A 17,051-nucleotide genomic window follows, 5' to 3' on the forward strand; every position below is an offset into this window, starting at 1 on the left:
CAGGAATGTGAAAGAAAATTAAAGCAGTACTTTCTTATTCTAATCTGTAATTTCCCAAGTTGTGAAGAAAGTTATGTTCTCTTTTACTCACCCTTTGAGTGTCACCGAATAAGCTGGTGCCTTTTTTTATATCTTGACCTATTTTTTTTTTTTTTTACTGGTGATATTTCTTGTTCCAGTTTCCATTCATGTGTAATATACCACTCCCAACTTAGTGGCATGCAATAACAATTGTTTACCAGGTTCACAGTTTCTGTGTGTTGCGAATTGAGAAATGGTATAGCCAGGGCTACTTAACAGCGATCTACAAAGTCTGATGCCCTAGCTTGAAAAACTCAAATACTGACGATCAAAATCTGGCAATACTGTCAATCAAAATCATCTGAAGGATCATTCGTTCACTTCTCCAACAGGCAGGACTAGAAGTCTGTGGACCTGAGTATCTACACATGGCCTCTCCATGTGGCTGGTCTTTCAGCGTGTTGTGGCCTTAGGGTAACTGGACTTCACATATGGTAGTTCAAGCCTCCAAGCATGAGCATTCCAGGAAGCAAGGCCAAGGTGATACAGTGAGGGAACATAGACCATAATTCTTCATGGGAGAAGTTCCACAGTCACATTTTAGAAGAGCACGTGGAATAGGAGATTCTGTTGCAACTAACTTTGGGACGATACAGTCTGGCATTCAGCTTCTGAATCTACTTAGAAGTTTAGAGTTCACTTCCTGTGTTTTGCTAACATCTGTGCATTTGGCAACTACATCACCTTAGCACTGTACTAGAAGTTGAGATTTAAAGATGAACAATATACACCCTCATTCCTATGGATGAGTAATGAGCAATTACAGCAATTGCCTGTTGAAAGATATATACAAATCAAGATAGTTGAATATATTGGGACTTCCCTGGTGGTGCAGTGGTTAAGACACCACACTTCCAATTCAGGGGGCCCGGGACCGATCTGTGGTCAGGGAACTAGATCCCACATTCATGTCACAATTAAGAGTTCACATGCCACAACTAAGGAGCCCTCGAGCTGCAAATAAGGAGCCTGCCTGCTGCAACCAAGACCCAGTGCAACCAAAAACAAACAAACAAAAAAGATAGGTGAATATATAGAAAGGGGTTAGGTATAGAGAAGAAGATAAGTCTTAAATGACTGATGGAAATTTGCTAAGAAATAAGAAAGTATTAGAGAATATTTCACCCAGAAGAAGTACATGTTAAAAGTTATGAAAACCTGAGAATATGATCCAGCTGATAGATGATAGGTAGCTCAGAATGGCAGGAGATTAGAATATGAGAACATGATTGTAGGAATTGAGGCTGGAAGGGTAAATACGGGCCACATTATAAAGCATTCTGGATGTTACAATAAGGAGACTTGCCCTGAAGCTCCTTGGAATCATGAGATGGTTTTTAATCAGAGGAATAAAGAATCAGATTTGTAAGATCAACTGGGTTACACAATAGAGAATGCATTGAAGGTAGGCAAGAACAGAAACAGAAAGATGAGTTAGTACACTAGAAGTTATGAGAATTTCAGTGATAATAGCATTGAGAATTACCTAAATTACCAAAAGTGGACTGTTTTGTTTGGGAAGTAGAATTGCTAGGACTGAGTGATTTATTAGACTTGGGAGCTAAGGGAGAGTGTCTTTAGTCTTTTGTGTCTGCTCTAGCAAAATATCACAGACTAGGTAGCTTTTAAACAACAGAAATTTATTTTTCAGCATTCTGGAGTCCAACATAAGAGTGCTGGCACAGTTGGGTGAGGGCTCTCCTCTGAGTCACAGACTTTTCATTGTATCCTCACATGGTGGAAGTGGCTAGGAATCTCTCTGGAGCCTCTTTTATAAATAAATCTTATTCATGAGGGTTCCACCCTCATGACTAAAGCACCTCTAAAAAAATTCCATCTACTAATACCATCCCCTTTTGGGGGGGTAGGATTTTAATATGAATTATGAAGGGACACAAACATTCAAACCATAGCAGAGAGGCTCATGACTACCATTTTGGGGTTTTTGACTTTGAATACTAGGTCAATGTTGGTCCTTTCATGTGAAATGATGAATATAGTAGGTGAAGAAATTGGGATCTGGGGACAGGTTTAGTCAGCTGTGAATGTGGTACAAGTGGCCTAAATGAAAATGTAGAGTGAGGAGTTAGACTTATTATAGGGATTAGTTTCTATCAGTTTATACATGATAGATTAAAAAATGGATGCAATGAAGTCTTCTGAGGAGAGTCAGTGGTGTGAGGATAGCACAGGACTAAAATCAGAACATGAAGAAATGACAACATTTGAGATTATGATTCAGTCAAGAATTCTGGAAAAGGGCAGATATAAAGTAAGAGGAAAACAGATGAGTGTCAAGTAATAGTAACAGTAATAATAATTATAATAGAGAAAGGATTTTAGAGATCAATCAAAGTAAGTTCTTATAAGAAAAAGACAAAAATTTTCATGAATTGTGTTTAACAGCAAGAATTAAGCATAGTAAGAGCAGTTTCAGTGGATGAATTAACAATGATTTGAGATGTAGGTAGAAAGTGAGAATATGGAACAAAGAATAGAGGTAATGTTTTCAATATGGGCTATAAGGTGGAAAGACAGAACAGTATTCTAGTTAGGAGATGGGAAAATCTGAAGTAGTGTAAATGTAAATTCAAAAGAACAAATAGAATGTAGTTAAAAAGACTAAAGAGAGGTTACATAATTAACTAACATTTTCTTTTCTCATTCTCCTTTGCAAATTTGTGAGTTCCCTGAGCATTGGGTCCAGACTGAAGTAAGGTATCCTAGAACCATTGGTTGATTATGGGAATAATCTGGATTTTATCAATGAATTTGTAGTGCATCACTTAAATAGCATTCCAAGAGGGATTATCCAGAATCAAAATAAAAAAAATAAGCCAGGGAAACAGCCCCTGTGCTAATTATTAGGACATCAGAGATTATGAGTTTATGAGGTAAAAAGATGAAATCCAGGTGTGAGCCAACAGAATAGATGTTAGAGAAAAAGTCTGGCAGACATGGGAAGAAAAATGTGTGAGGAAGAATCCAGAGTGACTTCCTAAGCTAACTGGATATAGATAACCTTAAAGTTTAAAAATATACCTGAAAAATTTAGCTAGTTCTCAAGTCAAAAAGGTAGCATCTGATTTCTATAGATGGAATTGGTGTTCCGCCCAAATTCTTATGTTAAAGCCCTAACTCCCAATATGACTGTATTTGGAAATAGGGTCTTTAGGAGGTAATTAAGGTGTTTGGAGAGCACTGGTGTACTTATAAGAAAAGACACCAGAGAGCCCGCTCTCATGTTCTCTCTCTCTCACTGAGGAAAAGCCATGTGAGGACACAGCAAGAAGGTGACCATCGGGCTTCCCTGGTGGCTCAGTGGCTGAGAGTCTACCTGCCGATGCAGGGGGCACGGGTTCGTGCCCCAGCCCGGGAAGATCCCACATGCCGCAGAGCGGCTGGGCCCGTGAGCCATGGCCGCTGAGCCTGCGCGTCCGGAGCCTGTGCTCCGCAATGGGAGAGGCCACAGCGGTGAGAGGCCCGCGTACCGTAAAAACAAAAACAAAAACAAAAACAAAAGGTGACCATCTGCAAGCCAGGAAGAGAGCTCATACCAGAAACTGACCTTGATCAGTTTCTGCTGGACCTTGATCTTGAACTCTCCAACATCCAGAACTGTGAGAAAATAAATTTCTGTTGTTTAAGCCACACAACCTGTGGTATTTTTGTTATGGTGACCTGAGCAGACTGAGACGCTGATGGAGATTTATGTGTGTAAAGAAGGAAAAGGCAGTCCACCATACCATACAGAAATCAGACCACTACACTGGAGATCAGATGAACAGCGTTCTAAAATTGCCATTCACTCTTGTTGTGCACTGTTAATTTAGCCTTTCAATTTTATCATTAAAATATTTTCTCATTATATTGGTATCTGGATAATTGTAATAATTTTAGAGAATATCATATTGGTTTGTGACAGTAAGACATTAACCTTTCTTTATAGTAGTTGCTAAGAAATTTAAGAATTCCTAATATCATGCAAAACCATTAAGGCAGATGAAATCATTAATTAATTCCTGATACCGGCTTACCAGTAGATTCTGGGGCCAACACTATTTTTCAAGCTGATTAGCAGTATTTTTGATGAGGTATTCTACCAATTCATCAAAAAAAAAAATGATATGAGAGATTCAGAATATTGGAACATATTCTTAGACCTATTCAATCAATAAAAGAAATATATAATAGTCACATTCAGTGTCACTAATTAATACAGACATTCAAATAATTTTCAAGCTTAGCAGTAATGTTTATTTTCCACCTTAAGTACTTCCCCTGATACTTGTAAACATTTTAAAAATATAACATGTATTGTTCATTTTTCAGGTTTTCTTTAATTTTCTCCAGCAAGTTTTATAGTTTCAGTTTCTAAACCACATTTTATTAAATGTATTTTATTTTTTAAATGCTGTCAAAAATTATGCTGGAACAAGAGATAGCACCTCTATGACATCTGGTCCCCAAAATTAGTCCAGGTAGCATGAGGGTGAACAAAACCAAGAAACTACTCAAATCTGGGTGTATAGTATAAAGCAGTTGTTTCATTTTGTAGATTGGTATCATTAGCTTCCTAAAGAACTTTTACTAAAATTCATTGTGAAATTAACTAATACAGGAGCAATCTCATTGGTTTTGCTGCAGAATAGAGGAGCATGTTTGGGTGATACAGGACCCACAACTTACTACTGAACAATTATGTCTGCCTATAAATGATCCAAATACACAGCAGGTGTTCCCAAGGGTGCAGCTGGCATGGTAGACTAGATAAATGCTTCTCTGAAATTTGCTTATCCTGAGAAAGAGAATTGTCCTTCCTCTCCTTTAAATTCCAAGTGGAACTCCCAAGATGAAGCAGCTGATATACTGTATATACAAACCTTGCTGGATTGACTTTATGATGATTAGATGTGCATCTAATTAATATGCTTCTTACCCAGGTCATAATACGTGATTAAGGAACCCTTTGGCATAAGCACCCAATATAAACTAGCTGCTACAAAATCAAGCAACGATCAGAGAAGCCATATCAGATTCTGTGTGTCATCTTCCTCTTATTAGTCTTACAGATGCTAAGAAAATTAGAATAGTCAAGGGACTTGTCCCAGCAGGGTGAAAACTGTAACACTGTGACTACAAAATGGTATAAATTAAGCAAACATTGATGGGGTCAAAGCAAAATCATAATGCAGCACTAGCAGAGGTGGGGTGGGCTGATGGGAGCTCCTCTGGTCCCTCAACTTTGAAGGGCCTAAGAAAACCCCCTCTATTTATCCTCATCTGTAGGAATTCTGAAAGCCAGAAGACAAAAAGGATGATGAGAAACCTGACCTTGAATTGTCAGATTGATAGTCTGGGAAATTAATGAAAGTGACAATAGAAGAAAAAACAAGATCTCTCAATGCCATACGGCCATATAGGGGTAAAATGGCCAAGGGTAGAAAAGAATCCTTTCTGCGACTCTGACCCAGCAGCCCAATGCACTGTGATGCCAAAACTTTTGATGAACTCCTAATGAGGGCTATAATGAAATCAGAATAATATGAGGATGCAGTGGTTGATGAGATTAAGGTAAAATTTTGAAGAAAACTGGAAAACAGAACAGACTTTATGTGAAGTGGTTGCATTTCTCTACATGAATGTATTATTGGGGAAGATATTATGTTTGACAGGTGAACATCCCCTTATTTAATATTGTAAAACAGAAGGCATGTAAGTTTCTCTTTTTCCCAGTATTAACTGGATACACTAAATAGCAACCTAGAGATTTGCCTGAGCCCACATAGATTATTAATATGAAACACTATCAGATACATGGTGGAGAAAAAGACACTACCACTTTAACTAAGGACATATTAGATGTGGGAGGACTGTTATCAACAAATTTGCTGTACAATTGCCCTGTGTGGCCTCTGATAAAGGCAGATGTCTTATGGAAACTAACAATATATTACTGAGGCTTGAATAAAGAGTACCACCTAGAGCATCAGCAGTCACTAATTTGTTTTCACAGTGGCTGGAAAAAATGCAATGTGATAAGGAGACCACTACTTAGTGATTTGCCTTACAAATAAATTTTCTTGATCTTGATCTCAAAAAAGAGCCAACTAAAGTTTGCCTTCATGTGGGAAGGATCCCAATTAATGTTTGCTAGACTGCCACAGGGTTATTTGAATTCACCAACTTACTGTCTTAATTTGGTAAGGAGGGATTTGGACTTCACGCATGTTCTGAGTGTGCTAATACTACATTGATGATATCATGATTATTATCAAAAACAGAAGAACAAGCAAAGACTGAAGAACAATGTAAATATACCAAAACCATTGAATTTTACACTTAATATGGGTGAATTGAAAGGTATATGAATTATAATAAAGCTGTTATATAAAGAAAAGCAATATATTAGTGCCTTGGAACTGATTGGAAAACATATTTGAATATTTCTAATTTATATATAAGAAAAACGTGTTGGTTAACTTTTGTATATGTTAAGATATGTTAATTAATTGTGTTTCCTGAAAAAGAAATCAGAAGAGAAAAGATGAACTGACTCTGTATCAAGAGCCAGATAAAAGGATCCATAGTGAGGATAATTTATCATCTAAATCAGGACCGTTTTGAATGTTAAGGGGTGGAATTTATGGGTTTTTTTTTTTTGAATTTTTGAATTTTATTTTATTTTTTTTATACAGCAGGTTCTAATTAGTCATCAATTTTATACAAATCAGTGTATACATGTCAATCCCAATCACCCAGTTCATCACACCACACGCCAACCCCCATGGCTTTCCCCCCTTGGTGTCCATAGGTTTGTTCTCTACAACTATGTCTCAATTAATGCCCTGCAAACCGGTTCACCTGTACCATTATTCTAGGTTCCACACATATACGTTAATATACGATATTTGTTTTTCTCTTTCTGACTTCACTCTGTATGACAGTCTCTAGATCCATCCACGTCTCAACAAAGGACCCAATTTCGTTCCTTTTTATGGCTGAGTAATATTCCATTGAATATTTGTACCACATTTTCTTTGTCCATTCATCTGTCAATGGGCATTTAGGTCGCTTCCATGACCTGGCAATTGTAAGTAGTCCTGCAATGAACATTGGGGTGCATGTGTCTTTTTGAATTATGGTTTTCTCTGGGTATATGCCCAGTAGTGGAACTGCTGGATCATATGGTAATTCTATTTTTAGTTTTCTAAGGAACCTCCATACTGTTCTCCATAGTAGCTGTATCAATTTACATTCCCACCAACAGTGCAAGAGGGTTTCCTTTTCTCCATACCCTCTCCAGAATTTGTTCTTTGTAGATTTTCTTTTGATGCCCATTCTAACTGGTGTGAGGTGATACCTCATTGTACTTTTGATTTGCATTTCTCTAATAATTAGTGATGTTGAACAGCTTTTAATGTGCTTTGGGCCATCTGTATGTCTTCTTTGGAGAAACGTGTATTTAGGTCTTCTGCTCATTTTTGGATTGCGTTGTTTTTTTAATATCAAGCTGCATGAGCTGTTTATATATTTTGGAAATTAATCCTTTGTCTGTTGATTCATTTACAAATATTTTCTCCCATTTTGAGCATTGTCTTTTTGTCTTCTTATGGTTACCTCTACTGTGTAAAAAGTCTGAAATTTCATTAGGTCCCATTTGTTTATTTTTGTTTTTATTTCCATTACTCTAGGAGGTGCATCAAAAAAGATCTTGCTGTGATTTATGTCAAAGAGTGTTCTTCCTATGTTTTCCTCTAAGAGTTTTATACTTCCTGGTCTTACATTTAGATCTCTAATCCATTTTTAGTTTATTTTTGTGTACGGTGTTAGGGAGTGTTCTAATTTCACTCTTTTACATGTAGCTGTCAAGTTTTCCCAGCACCTTTTATTGAAGAGACTGTCTTTTCTCCATTGTACATCCTTACCTCCTTTGTCATAGATTAGTTGACCAAAGGTGAATGGATTTAACTCTGGGCTTTCTATCCTGTTCCATTGATCTATATTTCTGTTGTTGTGCCAGTATGATACTGTCTTGATAACTGTAGCTTTGTAGTATAGTCTGAAGTCAGGGAGTCTGATTCCTCCAGCTCCATTTTTTTCCCTCAAGCCTGCCTTGACTATTTGGGGTAATTTTTGTCTCCATACAAATTTTAAGATTTTTTGTTCTAGTTCTGTAAAAAATACCATTGGTAATTTGATAGGGATTGCATTGAACCTGTAGGTTGCTTTGGGTAGTATAGTCATTTTCACAATAATGATTCTTCAAATCCAAGAACATGGTATATCTCTCCATCTGTTGGTATCACTTTTAATTTCTTTCATTAGTGTCTTATAGTTTTCTGCATACAGGTCTATTGTCTCCCTATGTAGGTTTATTCCTATGTATTTTTTTCTTTTTGTTGCAATGGTAAATGGGAATATTTCCTTAATTTATCTTTCAGATTTTTCATCATTAGTATATAGGAATTCAAGAGATTTCTGTGCATTAATTTTGTATCCTGCCACTTTACCAACTTTATTGATTAGCTCTAGTAGTTTTCTGGTGGCATCTTTAGGATTCTCTATGTATAGTATCACGTCATCTGCAAACAGTGACAGTTTTACTTCTTCTTTTCCAATTTGTATTGCTTTTATCTTTTTCTTCTCTGATTGCAGTCACTAGGACTTCCAAAACTATGTTGAATAATAGTGGTGAAAGTGGACATCCTTGTCTTTTTCCTGATCTTAGAGGAAATGCTTTCAGTTCTTCACCATTGAGAATGATGTTTGCTGTGGGTTTGTCATATATGGCCTTTATTATATTGAGGTAGGTTCCCTCCATGCCCACTTTTGAGAGAATTTTTATCATAAATGGGTGTTGAATTTTGTCAGAAGCTTTTTCTGCATCTATTGAGATGATCATATGGTGTATAGATTTCAATTTGTTAATATGGTGTATCACATTGATTTGTATATATTGAAGAATACTTGCATCCCTTGGATAAATCCCTCTTGATCATGGTGTATGATTCTTTTAATGTGTTGTTGAATTCTGTTTGCTAGTATTTTGTTGAGGATTTTTGCATCTATATTCATCAGTGATATTGGTCTGTAATTTTCTTTTTTTGTAGTATCTTTGTCTGGTTTTGGTATCAGGGTGATGGTGGCTTCATAGAATGAGTTTTGGAGTGTTCCTTCCTCCACAATTTTTTGGAAGAGTTTCAGAAGGATAGATGTTAGCTCTTCTCTAAATGTTTGATAGAATTTGACTGTGAAGCCATGTGGTCCTGGACTTTTGTTTACTGGAAGATTTTTAATCACTGTTTCAATTTCTTTACTTGTGATTGTTCTGTTCATATTTTCTATCTCTTCCTGGTTCAGTCTTTGAAGGTTATACCTTTCTAAGAATTTGTTCATTTCTTCCAGGTTGTCCATTTTATTGGCATAGAGTTGCTTGTAGTAGTCTCTTAGGATGCTTTGTATTTCTGTGGTGTCTGTTGTAACTTTTCCTTTTTCATTTCTAATTTTATTGATTTGAGTCCTCTTTCTCTTTTTCTTGATGAGTCTGGCTAATGGTTTATCAATTTTGGTTATCTTCTCAAAAAAACAGCTTTTAGTTTTATTGAACTTTGCTATTGTTTTCTTTGTTTCTATTTCATTTATTTCTGCTCTGGTCTTTATGATTTCTTTCCTTCTGCTAACTTTGGGTTTTGTGTGTTCTTCTTTCTCTAGTTCCTTTAGGTGTAACATTAGATTGCTTATTTGAGATTTTTCTTGTTTCTTGATGTAGGCTTTTATAGCTATAAACTTCTTTTAGAACTGCTTTGCTGCATCCCACAGGTTTAGGATCATCGTGTTTTCATTGTCATTTGTCTGTATGTGTTTTTTGATTTCCTCTTTGATTTCTTCAGTGACCTCTTGGTTATTTAGTAATGTATTGTTTAGCCTCCATGTGTTTGTGTTTTTTTACATTTTTTCCCCTGTAACTCATTTCTAATCTCATAGTGTTGTGGTCAGGAAAGATTCTTGATATGATTTCAATTTTCTCTAAATTTACTGAGGCTTGATTTGTGATCCAAGATGTGATCTATCCTGGAAATTGTTCCATGCGCACTTGAGAAGAAACTCTAATCTCCTGTTTTTGGATGGAATGTCCTATAAATATCAATTAAATCTATCTGTTCTATTGTGTCAATTAAAACTTGTGTTTCCTTATTAATTTTCTGTTTGGATGATCTGTCCATTGGTGTAAGTGAGGTGTTAAAGTCCCCCACTATTATTGTGCTACTGTCAATTTACTCTTTTAGAGCTGTTAGCAGTTGCCTTATGTATTGAGGTGCTCCTATGTTGGTTGCAGATATATTTATAATTGTTATACCTTCTTCTTGGATTGACTCCTTGATCATTATGTAGTGTCCTTCCTTGTCTCTTGTAACATTCTTTATTTTAAATCTATTTTATCTGATATGAGTATTGCTACTCCAGCTTTCTTTTGGTTTCTATTTGCATGGAATATCTTTATCCATCCCCTCACTTTCAGTCTGTATGTGTCCCTAGGTTTGAAGTGAGTTTCTTGTAGACAGTGTATGTATGGTTCTTGTTTTTTTTGTTTTTTTTGTTTTTTTTCTTGCAGTATGTGGGCCTCTCACTGTTGTGGCCTCTCCCGTTGCAGAGCACAGGCTCCGGACACGCAGGCTCAGCGGCCATGGCTCACGGGCCCAGCCGCCCCGCGGCATGTGGGATCCTCCCATTCCGGGGCACGAACGCGCGTCCCCTGCATCGGCAGGCGGACTCTCAACCACTGCGCCACCAGGGAAGCCCTGGTTCTTGTTTTTGTATCCATTCTGCAAGCCTGTGTCTTTTTGTTGGAGCATTTAATCCATTCATGTTTAAGGTAATTATCAATATGTATGTTGCTATTACCATTTTCTTAAGGATTTTGGATTTGTTTTCATAGGTCCTTCTCTTATGTTTTCCAGTTAGAGAAGTTCCTTTAGCATTTGTTGTAGAGATGGTTTGATGGTACTGAATTCTCTTAGCTTTTGTTTTTCTGTAAAGCTTTTTATTTCTCCATTGAATCTGAATGAGATTCTTGCCGGGTAGAGTAATCTTGGTTGTAGGTTATTCCTTTTCATCACTTTAAGTATATCATGCCACTCCCTTCTGGCTTGTAGAGTTTCTGCTGAGAAATCAGCTGTTAACCTTATGGGAGTTCTCTTGTATATTAGTTGTTGTTTTTCCCTTGTTGCTTTCAATAATTCTTCTTTGTCTTTGATTTTTGACAATTTGATTACTATGTGTCTTGGTGTGTTTCTCCTTGGGTTTATTCTGTATAGGACTCTCTGCTTCCTGGACTTCAGTGGCTATTTCCTTTCCCAATGTAGGGAAGTTTTCAACTATAATCTCTTCAAATATTTTCTTCGGTCCTTCCTCTCTCACTTCTCCTTCTGGGACCCCTATAATGTGAATGTTGTTGCATTTAATGTTGTCCCATAGTTCTCTTAGACTGTCTTCATTTCTTTTCATTCTTTTTTCTTTATTCTGTTCCACAGCAGTGAATTCCACCATTCTGTCTTCCAGGTCACTTATCCATTCTTCTGCCTCAGTTATTATGCTATTGATTCCTCCTAGTGTAATTTTCATTTCAGTTATTTCATTGTTCATCTCTGTTTGTTTGTTCTTTAATTCTTCCAGGTCTTTGTTAAACATGTCTTGCATCTTCTCGATCTTTGCCTCCATTCTTTTTCCGAGCTCCTGGATCATCTTCACTCTCATTATTCTAAATTTTTTCCTGGAAGGTTGCCTATCTTCACTTCATTTAGTTGTTTTTTGGTTTTTTTTTCTTGTTCCTTCATCTGGTACATAGCTCTTTGCCTTTTCATCTTGTCTATCTTTCTGTGAATGTGTTTTTTGTTCCCTGGAATTTTAAATTATGCTGGGACAGGAAGTATAAATTGGGACTCTCTCAGGCAAACTAAGATGGACGACAAGCTTCCTTTATATAATACTGATGGGTGTGAGCTACTAAGTTCAGTGAACATCCATGGGTTAAAATAATGGAAAGGAAATAATTTATATGTTAGAAACATTGGGATTGCAAGAAATGTAGTATAAGAATAGATTGGATTTCATCAGTTGGCAAGAATGAACAATATACCAATTTAGGAGGAAGTGAGAGTAATTTAGGCAAAGGGGAATGATTTCCTGTTATAAAATGGTTTTGGTGAGAATGGTTAAACGTAGAAGGACTTAAAAGATAGGAGTAGATGTGTTATATAATAGCTGTTGATTAATGGGTAAGGGAGCCAATGGAAAGGAAAAGTTTGATGACAAAGAAAAGATAATGACCAGTTGATGAGATGTGAAATTCAGGTGGAATCCTGAACAGAGAGAGTATATATCAAAGGAGTTATTTTACGTTTATGTTACAGTTACTGCAATTATTCCGGGAGCAGAAATTGGATTTGTCATCGAGATAGAGGAAATGTCAGGTGTTTCCATATCATGGTGTTTGACAACTGAGAGAAACAGCTGAGGTCATCTGAAGGTAAAAAGTGCATAGGAGGTGGCACAATAGAGAAGGTTCGATGTTGTACTTGAAATCAATGGTGAGAGTTGAGTAGAAATAAAAGAAGGATAGAGATTCAGTACTTTTTAATAAAGATCTACTGTTGTTCGAGACCATAAATTTGTACAGGAAGCATATTTTTGGTTACCTGAATTCATTTTCAGTAGCACTGAGCAGTTCAAATGTAGAAGGAGAGAAGAAAATCCAGGAATAAAATGCAATATTTGATGCAATATAATGCCAACAGCAAAGCAGCTGAGGTTGAAATGATGAATTCTATCACCTGAGTTAGATGGTGAATCACTGAAGACAAGAGAATTGACTGACAGTAGAGAAGTGTATCAAAATGCTAGTGGCCTGGGCTTCCCTGGCGGCGCAGTGGTTGAGAGTCCGCCTGCCGATGCAGGGGATGCGGGGTTGGCCAGTGACCTGGAAGGAAACCCCTACGAGAACAAGGGACACTCAAGAAGCACAGCGTCCTCAGCTCCTTTGTTAGCAAAGAGGACCGATCTGTGGAAAAACACAAAAACACTCAGAAATTTTAGCAATATCTTCAATTTGTTTTTCTTATGTTTTCCCTTTTATGTATCCACAAGAATGCTGTATGATCAAATCTGTATCTATTAATAAGTCTCAAAGAGCTCTTTTAGTAAAAAAAAAAAAAAAAAAAAAATGCTAGTGGCCTTAATAGAGTCAAAGTATAAATTAAGTGAGATGATATCAAGTGTAAAATGATTGCAGTCAGATATGGGATTATTGACTTTAATATTTTTGAGATTTATTAGTGTAACCAAATTATATGTGGTTTTGGAATTAGATGCTAGGAGCTGAGTTTTGGTAATAGGTATGGTGTATTAGTTCACTAGGTTTGCCATAACAAAGTACCACAAACTGGGTGGCTAAACAACAGAAGTTTATTGTCTCACAATCCTGGAAGCTAGAAATCTGAAATTAAAGTGCTGGCAGGGTTGATTTCTTCTGAGGGCTGAGAGGGAAGGATCTGGTACAGGCCTCTCTCCTTAGCTTATAGAGGACACCTTTTCCCCATGTCTCTTCACATCATCTTTCCCCTATTCCTGTTTGCCTCTCTGTCCAAATTTATCCTTTTTTAATAAGGCCACCATGAATTAGAGCCCACCCTCATAACCCCATTTTTAACCTGATTATTTCTGTAAGAACCTTATCTCCAAACAAGATCACACTCTGAGGTACTGGGGGTAAGGACTCCAACATATATTTTTTGAAAGGACACTATTCAATTCATGACATATAAGATTTAGAAGGTTAATGCATTGGGAGCAAAGGGTGATATCTCAGGTGTCCTCATAAAGATGACGTCATCTAGGGCACATGAATTTCTCAGCATAAAGGAGCATATTCTTCAGGAACTGACAGGTATTTTCTAGGGTAATGAGGCAGAAAGAAAAAGGGTAATATTTCCAGATAATGTGGCTTTAAAATATATAAAAGTTTCCACTTTATAAGGGTAGGTAAATGGTATTTGAAAGTAGGTTGGAGAGGGAGGAAGATGTTGACATGCCTTATCAACTCTGTAATAACTGGGGTAGAGAAGAATCAGCAGAAAGACTGAGAAGGCTGCTAAGGCAGTGGTGTCAGAAATGACCAGTAGGTATAGATTAATTTTATGAAATAGGCTTAAAGTAAATGTGAAATTTTTAAACATGGATTGTAGGTTTCTGATTGCAGAGCTGAACATTTAGAAAAGAAGGAGGTAAAAAGGAAGTTGAATCTAAGAAGCGGATGTGCTAAAATACAAGTGGAGGAAAGAGATTAAATTGTCATTAATGACCAAAAGGACAAGGATACAAGAAGACAAGGTAGGTCCACTAAATTTTCAAAGTATTAGTACCAAAATTCCCATTTCAGATCCATCAGGCTTTCTAGGCACTCTAGGTTTCAGAAAGAGCAGCAGCCTGTGAAGCAGGGCTAGTGGATGTAAGATCAAAAACTCCCCATGAAAGCTAGAATTAATTTTGCTGCTAAAGGAATCCAACCCCTAAGAAGCAGTAGAATTAATTAACTGTATTTCTTCTGTTCAAAGTCATAATTAATTGAAAAAAAAAACTATCAGTGATATAAGAAGTGTTTAGAGAGGCAGGGGACCATTGAGGAGTCGGTAGGGACTCCACTAAATAAAACAAATATTTTATGAGAAAATATTTCCTGTAATTGATGAAATATAGACTTTTAAGGACTCTAATCTTATACTGCAAACAGCCACTGAATCAGGTTGGAGGAGGTAAAAAAGGAGACCTCTGTAGAAGGAGTTAGCTAAAGGAGGGGAGGCTATGTATTAAGGTTTTTTTTTCAAAAATAACTCTGTTCTCTTTTTTGTGTTTGTTATTCCATTCCCCCCCCCCTTTGGAAATACTGAAGTATTACTTTATTCATGCAAAAAATTTTAGAAGTTTTACAAATCACTTGTATGATAGTATCTTAGAAAAACAAATCTTTAAATTTTATTTTGATTGGAGAATATATTATTTATATTTTGAGTTCAGGAGTCTGATTGGAGGATAGAAAATGTGACCGTGCTCTGGCAAATGGGGCTGCAAACCATATGACTCATGGAGGATGAAGAGGCGGCTGACATCATCGCCAAGATCCTAGACACTTCCATATATAAAAGTTTGAGAACTTATTGAGAGACCCACAGGAAAGTGATGCCCCTAAGGGAAATCTGGTTTTGATATAAAGAAGGTACAAAAGTCATTTTGTTAAAAGATCTGCAATAAGGCAGGACAGTGAGTCCTGGGAATTTAAATTGTCGTAGAAGTAGAAAGAGTCTGTACCGATGTTCTGCCATTTCCTTCTAGTCAGGAGATAGATGGGAAAAATGGTTATGGGTTTGGATGTCAAAATATGTTAGACCCAGTCTCTTGGGGACAGGATTGCATTTTTAAGGAAATATACTGTGTCATTAAAATAAAAGATTGTGATACTGGGAACTTAGGCCCCACATAAGAATACAATATTCTCATCAGAATAAAGAACTAGAGATAGTAGTGAGGTGGTTCATTCTTTTCTCCTCATCTTCAAAGACCTCTGAGAATAGGGCAGGATTCAGTATTAAGGGTCCAAGTGAAGTAAAGAGGATTAACCATACATGGGGGCTACAGTTATAGTGAGCAAACTTCTTAGGTATCCATTTGGGCACTGGATTTCTTCCTTGGTTGTACTGGAAGCATTTTTAAAACAGGGGTGTTTTAAATTTCTGGCTCCATCCTGACTACATATGTGATCAGGAAAGCCTTTGAACAAATATATGCGTGAGGTTGGTTTAGGGTTATCACTGGGCAAATGGCCTTGGGAGGAGAAAATGTCATTTCCCTAATGGGTGATAAAGTGACTTGCAGGATTAAATTGGAACATTGAAGACAATAATACTTTTCCTGAACCCCAAGCTGCTGACAAGGACACAATTTTATACCCGATTTTGAAGATTATTTAACAACATTTGAAAATGTTAATGACTAGAAAATAAGTGGAAATAAGAGTAACAGTATTCTTAATGTATTACCCAAATTTTCTAAAAAGAAAAAGGGATAGAGACAAATGTTTAAAATTATGATAATATATATCTCTGGAAAAATATACTAACCTGGACTTGCATAAATGCTATTCTAGATGTAACTTAAAAATGTCTGAAAAACATTATTCATTCTAACATATGTGTTTAAATTTTAAAATATCTCCAACAATACGTTTTTACCAGAACTTGCAAATAAGTGAATCCCTATTATTGTAAAGGTGAAACTGAAGTACTTTAAATTACAGAGGTTCACATAGCAAAATATATGAAAAAGAAATGCAAAATAGCACTTCCAACACTGCCCTCTAAAGAGAGAAAAGCCAGTGTTTCTGAAGTAAATTTCTAAATTTAAATCATATTTTCTGTATTCAGAATTTTGCATGTGATTAGAATAAAAGAAAAATCTCCAAGGAACAAAACATGAAGTAAAATATGGACATTTGAGCAATTATCAGAGAAGACAAAAGTCCTTGAACTTAAGAACATTTTCTCAAAAGTAATTTCTCAGCTGTTAGATACCAAAAGAGTCCAGGCTTATTCTGTGTAAAGCAAGACTTCAGAGTCTTGCTTTAAAAACTATTCCAATATGGAAATAATTCTTTATATTTTATAGCTTTATGAAGTCTTTCATCTAAGGATCTCGAAAAGGAAATGAAGTAAGTGCAATGATTGAATTTTTGCATATTAATGACTTTAAGAAAAATGGAAGCAATTAAAAAGAAATAGATGTCCACTATAATGAAAGCCACTTTTTAATGTTATACATAAGGTTAGTTGAATAGTTATAGAAAAGTGATAACTGATAGCTATTATTTTGTTTCTGAGTTTCTTTGTAAGCAGTATCATTATGCTACACGGACAGGGTAG

Source organism: Lipotes vexillifer, unplaced genomic scaffold (assembly GCF_000442215.2).
Source record: "Lipotes vexillifer unplaced genomic scaffold, Lipotes_vexillifer_v1.1 scaffold462, whole genome shotgun sequence".
Taxonomy (NCBI): Eukaryota; Metazoa; Chordata; class Mammalia; order Artiodactyla; family Lipotidae; genus Lipotes; species Lipotes vexillifer.